Source organism: Schistocerca nitens, chromosome 2 (genome assembly GCF_023898315.1).
Source record: "Schistocerca nitens isolate TAMUIC-IGC-003100 chromosome 2, iqSchNite1.1, whole genome shotgun sequence".
Classification (NCBI taxonomy): domain Eukaryota; kingdom Metazoa; phylum Arthropoda; class Insecta; order Orthoptera; family Acrididae; genus Schistocerca; species Schistocerca nitens.
The window spans coordinates 546066809-546074935 of record NC_064615.1 but is presented as its reverse complement, the minus strand read 5'-3'; positions in this window follow the sequence as shown (position 1 = coordinate 546074935).

The window sequence follows — 8127 nt, the reverse complement described above, 5'->3', positions numbered from 1 at the left end:
ATCGGAATAGAGAAATACATTGAGGCAATTCGGAGGCGGGATGTTGGATTTTTTACCGGTAGGTTCGAACAACACACAAGAATTACGGAGATCCCCCGGGAACTCAAATACAAATCCCTGGATGGAAGGAGCCATTCTTTTGGGGGAACAGTATTGGGAAAATTTAGATCACCGGCTTCTGAAGCTGACTGCAAAAACGATTGTACTGCGCCAACGTACATTTGGCACTTACTTTTCAATCGCTGCATTTGCAAATGAAAGAGGAAAGGAAATGACTAGTAATTGTAGAGAGCACCAACCACCAAGCCCTGTATGGTGACTTTCAGGATATGTATGAAGAAGTGGTTAAAATTATGCTGCTAAACGAAATAAAGTTAGAGCTTCTGGCATCAGCACAGGTAAGTGAAGAGTACGTATGAGAAATTTCGAAGGCTACAAGAGGAGAAGCCCATAAGTAAAAAAATGGTTCAAATGGCTCGGAGCATTATGGGACTCAACTGCTGTGGTCATCAGTCCCCTAGAACATATATCTACTTAAACCTAAATAACCTAAGAACACCACACACATCCATGCCCGAGGCAGGATTCGAACCTGCGACCGTAACAGTGTCGCGGTTCCGGACTGAAGCGCCTAGAACCGCACGGCCACCGCGGCCGGCCCCATAAGTAAAAGCGCGGCGCTGGCTCTGAGTCGGTGTCAGCAGAGCGCGTCGCGACATTAGTTCGTCGCTCCTCCGGTGCAAAGCAGCCACACGTCCAGATGCAGTCAGTGTCTCTGGACCGCCGTACATTGGTTCTTAGTTACAACACCGCAGTTGCTTCGTAGTTAAGTAAGCGACAGTTACGCTATAATCGCATACAACACTTCATGTTAACCGCAAAAGATCGCGAGGGCCATGAGGCTATCGTCAGCTTTGGAAGCCCTTTCCCGTTATAACAATGCTACAGAAACACGATGGACTGTATCTAATTACAGTGCTACAGAAACTTGTTGGACTGTATCTAATTTCCACGTCGAAGTCGCCTACGTTGTAACAACATAAGTTTGAGGAAGTAGTATAACACTCCCGTCTGCTACTGCTATACCATAACCTCAATGCTAGAAACAGGTTGTGACATAAAACTATTTTGCAAAAGCAATTATGGTACAAAGCAACAGAGCAGTGTTACCCTCTGAGAGGAATTTTGTTATGTTGACCGTGTTGTCCCTAACGGAGGTGGCTTATCGGAAATGAAAGTCAGAATTACGTAAATATTTGAACAGTACCAAACAAAATTTTGTTTATCTGCACTGTTCAACGGATAAAGAAAACGGCCGCCAGCCTAACTAGGCAAGAGAATGATTAACATTCTCGTTCAAGAAAGTAGTAATTAGTAACTCTAATGGACAAACACAATCTAGACTTGGCCACACGCGAATGCAATGAACTCTGACACACATATGTTTTGAGATTGAAGCTAACAACTGGAGCAGCACAAACTATTTGCAAAATTATAACGGGTACAGAAAAACACTATCACTTTCAGGGCTCACACAAACTGAGTGGTCTTTATACTGTTAATATGCACACAAGAGAGACAAGCACTTAGTAATCATGAACATATAATTTCCTACAATGCAGATTTCTACTTTTACTACCGTGAGACATAAAATTAACAATGTAAGACACTGACCCACTTTCTGAAATCAACAACAGGCAATAATGTGATCATTTACTAAGCAAAACTCTATAAGCCTCAGTCTTGAGAGATTTTAATTTGAAGTTGGCAACAACACATTAATAAGCATTTTTACTAAGAATGTTATTTTCAGCAAGCATCATTAACTCTAACTCACCCTCTTGCCACATTAACTTTAACTTTCACTTTTCTATGTTCAAGAGGCATTAATTAGAAAACTGGATTTTTAACGTACTTTCAGTAAGGACACTCGGTAATCACTTTAGCTCAAACGGAAAGGAACCTGAGAGGTGTTATGATGAGGAGAAAATCAAGGTTGGTACATAAATTCAGATATAAATTACCTTATATTTCAGCACAATAACACATCCATTAAGCTGATCCTTCACTGTACATCATTACCGTGTTACGTTGCAATGATTGCGCAATGTGGAGGCAACTGCATGTTGGTAGGTGGAATTGCAGGCAGAATTGCTGGACTCTGTCATTTCTTGGTGGCGATGATAGATACAAATTCCAGAATAGCCCAGCTATTTATCCATCCATCCGAGGCATTGGAAAATAACAGAAAAGCCTCTCTCGAAACCAGCACTATGCAACTTTTATACGGCAGTGCACGGACTCGTAGCTCATCTCTGACTGCTGGCTCGTCCTCCACTGACTGCTCGTCCCCGACTGACTCTTGTTCCACCTTTTCCACCTAAGCCAACCACAATTTGCGCGCGCTACACAGTTCCGTTCCCGAGGGGAACCACTACACCGTTTACATACAGAATAACTAAGAGCCCTAAGTGAGGATCAGCAGTTTACATAACAGCAATCAAATACATTAAATAAGACAGAACATTTTCACATATTGGCACTTCTACAAAAAATTATTGACACAAAATTACAATTATATACAGTAAGTTTTGTTCCCTCCAAATGGGACAAAGAATTTTAAATTACAGATACACTACTTTGCATAGAATAAAATCACGACATAAAAGGCTTGACAAAGAAAAGAGTATACAATTTTATGTTATCGATTCAAACACATTTACAGACGATCAACAATGTAACATTATATAAAGCAAAAAATAAATAAATAAATAAATCCATACAGCATAAGAGCTGTGGTGATACAGTAGTTTTTGTTTGGTGAGGGCAACCCCAGTCTGATTTCTATCGTGTCTTTTGTGTATCACACCAGTAATTTATCGGAAATCTGGTGTCACCGTTCACTGAGACAGTTTCCTCGCTTTGGATGAGCAGCGCTTTCCGGCCTTGAAAGGGGTATTTAGTGCAGACAGGTCGCAGAGTCATTTTCTGGCAGTGGTGACATTCGGCTGCGATATGAACCTGCTTGCCGTCTTCACACCAGTCTCCCGCCGTTATCAGCATTCCAGATCTCGCAGCCGTTCTTGTCACTGAAGCAGCTCCTCAGTGGAGCTCATGATTATTTCAATCCGATCTGGTGCGGATCCTAAACACTCGAGCAATAAACAAGAATAGGTCATTCCAGCGACCTATATGTGATCTCGTTTAGAGGTGAACCGCTTTTACCTACAACTCTCCCAATAAACCTAAGTTCACCATTTCACCTTCCTTACCAGAGTTCTCACGTGCTCGTTCCATTTTATACCACTTTGCAACTTTAGGTCCAGATATTTAAACGACTTGAATGCCTCAAGCAGGAAGCTAGTAATACTGTACCCGAACTTTACAGGTTTGTTCTCCCTACACATCGGCATTAACTTAAATTTTTACACATTAAGAGCTTGCTTCCATTCATGACACCAAATGGAAATTTTGTCTAAGTTATCTTGTATTTTCCAACAATCACTCAACTTCGACGCCTTACCGTACTCCACAGCATCGTCATCAAATAACCGCACATTGAAGACCACACTGACAGTCAAATCATTAATGTACATAGAGAACAAGAGCGTTCCAGTCACACTTCCTGGGGTACCTCTGACTATACGGTCGTCTCTGGCGAACACTCGCCGTCGAAGACAATATACTGGGTTCTTTTACTTAAAGGGTATCGAGCCTCTCACACATCTGTGAACTTATTCCATATGCTATTATGTTCTGTAACAGCCTGCATTGGAGTACTGTGTCCAATGGGGTTCCGGAAATCTAGTTACATGGAATCTGCCTGTTGTCTTTCATCCACAGGTGAAAAAACGACAAGTGAAGTTTCATACGAGCGATGCTTTCTAAAAACATTCTGACTGGTTGACATAAGTTTTCCTGTCTCAAGAGAGTTTAAGGTATTCGAGAAGATAATATATTCAACGGTTCTGCAGCAAACCGAAGTTAGGGATATTGCTCTGTAATTTTTCAGGTCCGTTCTTTTACCCTTCTTACATACTTCAGTCACATGCGCTTTTCTCCAGTCTTGAGACCTTGTGCTAGGTGAGAGATCTCTTTAAATACAGGCTAGATAAGGCATCAATGTCGTAGAAAACTCTTTGTAAAACCGGAATTGGGTTTCGATCCGGAGCTGGTGATTTATTTGCTTACAGATCTTGCAGTTGTTTCTCTACGCCAGTGATTCTACTCACTATGTCGTCCATACGGAGAGTTTCCGATAGTTAAGTGACGGTATGTTTGCACGATTCTCATGTGTGAATGATTTATTGAAAGTGAAATGTAAAACTTCGGCTTTCGTTTTGCTATCTTCAAAAAATGGTTCAAATGGCTCTGAGTACTATGTGACTTAACATCTGAGGTCATCAGTCCCCTAGAACTTAGAACTACTTAAACCTAACTAACCTAAGGACATCACACAACACCCAGCCATCACGAGGCAGAGAAAATCCCTGACCCCGCCGGGAATCGAACCCGGGAATCCGGGCGTGGGAAGCGAGAAAGCTACCGCACGACCACGAGATGCGGGCTGCTATCTACAACTTGCACACGAGACTGGTCAATAAGGGACTGGACGGAAGTCTTAGACCCGCTTAGCGATTTTGCATAAGACCAGAATTTTCTCGGGTTCTCTGCCAGATCTTTGGCTAAGGTGTGGCGATTGTTGTTGTAGTAGTATAGGTATAGATCGCGTATAGCTCTTGAAAGCTGCACGGGTCTCTATAATCCTTTACTTGTAGTCCTTTGTGTATTCTCTTTTGAACCGAGAGTGGAATGGCTTTGCTTCCTCAGCATCTCCCAAATTTCATTGCTAAGCCACGACGGATCTTTTGTATCCCTTATCCACATACTAGGCACGTAATTCTCAAGATCTGATTTACAATCTGCTTACACTTTACCCATAATTACTCTGCATCCATCTCACTGGTACTAACTGATATCAGTTCACTAAGTGAGATGTTTTGTAGCATTAACTATCTCCTACGCTTATTGACTGATTTATTAATTTTCGTTGTGGTAGTTGCTATAATGATATGATCATTAATCCCCTTCTCCATACTGTCATTGTCGATAAGGTCAGGCCTATTTTTAGCTGCAAGATCTAAGATGTTTACATTGCGTGTCGGCTGCCGAGCTAGCTGCTCAAGACAGTTTTCAGAGAACGTCTTCAAAAGTATTTCGCTAGACTGTCTGTACCCCCTGCAACGAATCCAAATCAATCGGTTGGTTAAAATCTCCTTCAATTAATTTCGTACGACTCTGGTATTTACGCGGTACTGACGGTAGACATTCTTTGTAAAAATGCCACAACGGAATCGAGTGACGGCTAAGAGCATCCAACAATTGACTTGGTTTCATGTACAACTGTTATACGCGACCAGATACCTGCAATATCACATTTAATAGCTCTGAGCACTATGGGACTTAACGTCTGAGGTCATCAGTACGCTAGAACTTAGAACTACTTGAACCTAGCTAACCTAAGGACATAACACACATCCATGCCCGGGGCAGTAGCGCGGTTCCGGACTGAAGTGCCTAGAACCGCTCGGCCACATCCGCCGGCTGTCACATTTAACCTCGACCTCAATAGACAATATTTTGGTCAACTGCAATGAGCACGTCCCTTCCTGTGGCCTCTAATCTGTCAGTCCGATATATGTTCCATGACTCGCCAAACAACTCAGTGGTTTCCACCGCGGGTTTCAGACAGGTCTCGGTCCCAAGAACAATCTGAGCGCGAGAACTTTCCTGGTAGACCGTAAATTCTGGAACTTGATTACGAATTTGTTGAAGGTTGCATTAAGAAGATCTTTCATAGCAGCAAACGAAATGAGGTGTTGTTGCATGAAGGAAGTTGTTTCCACATGGATTCACTCTTCCAAAGCTGGAATCTCGTGCTGTACAACGTGGTTCCGATAACGTGCAGACGTCACGGCACACATGACAGGCACTCTGGGTGCATTCTTCAAAAAAGAAAGGATGGAGACTTAAGGTACTTGTGAATCCACACCACAATGTCACATACGGCGAGTGCAGTCGCTCTTCCTGCAGAACATGTGGTTTAACAGGACCCAAGTTCGACAGATCAGTGTGTATTCACTGCACATCCTGTAGTGTAAAATGTTCCGCGTCACTCTACAGAATATTGTTTACCACATGTCATCACCTTCGATCTGCGCCACAAACGGAAGAGCAAGTTAAGAACGTTATTCTAGATCGCGAGGTTTCAGTTGCTGCTCCGTCTAAATCTTGTACGGCTACCAGTGTAAAATAGACTGCAAAAATTTGTGTACTGTTGACCATGGGACGAAGAATACTCATGACGCTGCAAGAGTCCTAGCGGTACCCAAGGCACGTGTCACGTGGTCATTTACACCAGCAGCAACATCGTCAATAACTTCCACCGTGATAGGATTTCTTCCACTTCCAGGTGCGACATGAATGCCAACCGCGTTTTAGAATTTCATTATTATCTTCTTTATAGCGTTTAATGACATCTGGCCTCTCTTCAGACCTTCCAGCGGCGATACTCTCTATCAATGCAGCACTGCTATTTCTGCCGTTGACACAACGCAGTTGCGTTAGCAGTGCACGGTCTGTCTCCTCGATAGCCATACTATTCGCCCACGCTATGGCTTGACAGCGTGGATGTTCTACGGTCATACACAGAGTTTACAGCGCCAGATTTGCACCTGGTGGCCACAATTGAAACAAATGGTTTTTTTCAGCGTAAATCGGATCTCTATTAACGTATTAGCATATCTACCAAGTTTCGGTGCCATAAACCAATTGCAGCTCACACTGGAGATCCGTGAATAGGTGCACTTCAATTGCAACCACCCAGTATTTTAAGCAGCGAGAATTAAGTCAAGGTCCATCACATGGTACTGAAACGCGTTGACCGGTTAGGTAAGGAGGCGGTCTTCCTTGCTGTGGAAACAGGCATAATGTACAACAAGAGCTATCAACGCGTTAGCTGAAAAAAAAAAAAAAACTGAAAATAAGAGGGCGAGGCACACAGCAGTCACTCGCAATCTCGTTTGCTTACATTATTGTTTCGATTCTAGATTTCGGCTATCAAGTCATCTTCGGTGCATTTTCGTTATATTTCAACAGACTCGCAGCAGTTCATGACACCATATTGTCTTGGAAATGTATAGGCGGATGGACACTGTCTGTCTCACTAAAAACACAGAAGAACGTATGGTGAAATGAACTGCTGCGAGGCTGTTGAAATATAACGAAAATGCACCGAAGATGACTTGATAGCCGAAATCTAGATTTGCAAGTATAAGAAAAGCTAATGGGATTCCAACTAATTACTTGGTGCCTCTCCTTACATATAGTCTACGGACGCTGTGCGCAACGGTTCCTGAAGGAATAAAAGTTGGTTGACTTAAAAAATAAATTAGTTTTGGAAATAGAATAGAAATGAACTATTGCGATAGTACGCTACCAATCCTTTACTGCCCCATGCAATTCTTCTAAATGCGTTAAACTACCTGCGCACCTGTGTTAACAAGAAAAAATGTGGGTGAAATGCAGAAGCAGTCAACAGATCTTTAGGCCGGCACTACAGCTGAAGGTAAGCTGCACTCCTCCCCATTGTTATACAGCAGCAGGGTCTTTTCCAGTGATACACTGCAAACGGGTATTGCGATACTAGTTAAAGCAAGGGACACTGTTTCGTGGGCGTATTTTCTAATGTAAGCGCTGCTGGAGTTAATGCACTAAGACGAAGATTCCTACCTGAACTGAGGTATTGGAATATTTCAATGCATAAGCCTCGTTACATATTACTTTTAAAGCTACATGTGTGAATTTAACTAAAGTTAATACGAAATTTATTATTAATTTCCTCTTTCCGGATTATATGAGCTGTTCTTTTATTCTGAAACTGTGGATTACTTATCAATTTTGCTCCACCTTTGAAAATCAGAGTTCTCGTTGAATATGCCGTTTGTTTGTCTATGTAACGAAATATCAGTTTCATTCCATAAACATCTGAACAATTACGACGTGGCTCGTCCGTAACTTCATGGATGTTTTATTTGTAGCATACGATTTACTGCAGTGCGACACCTT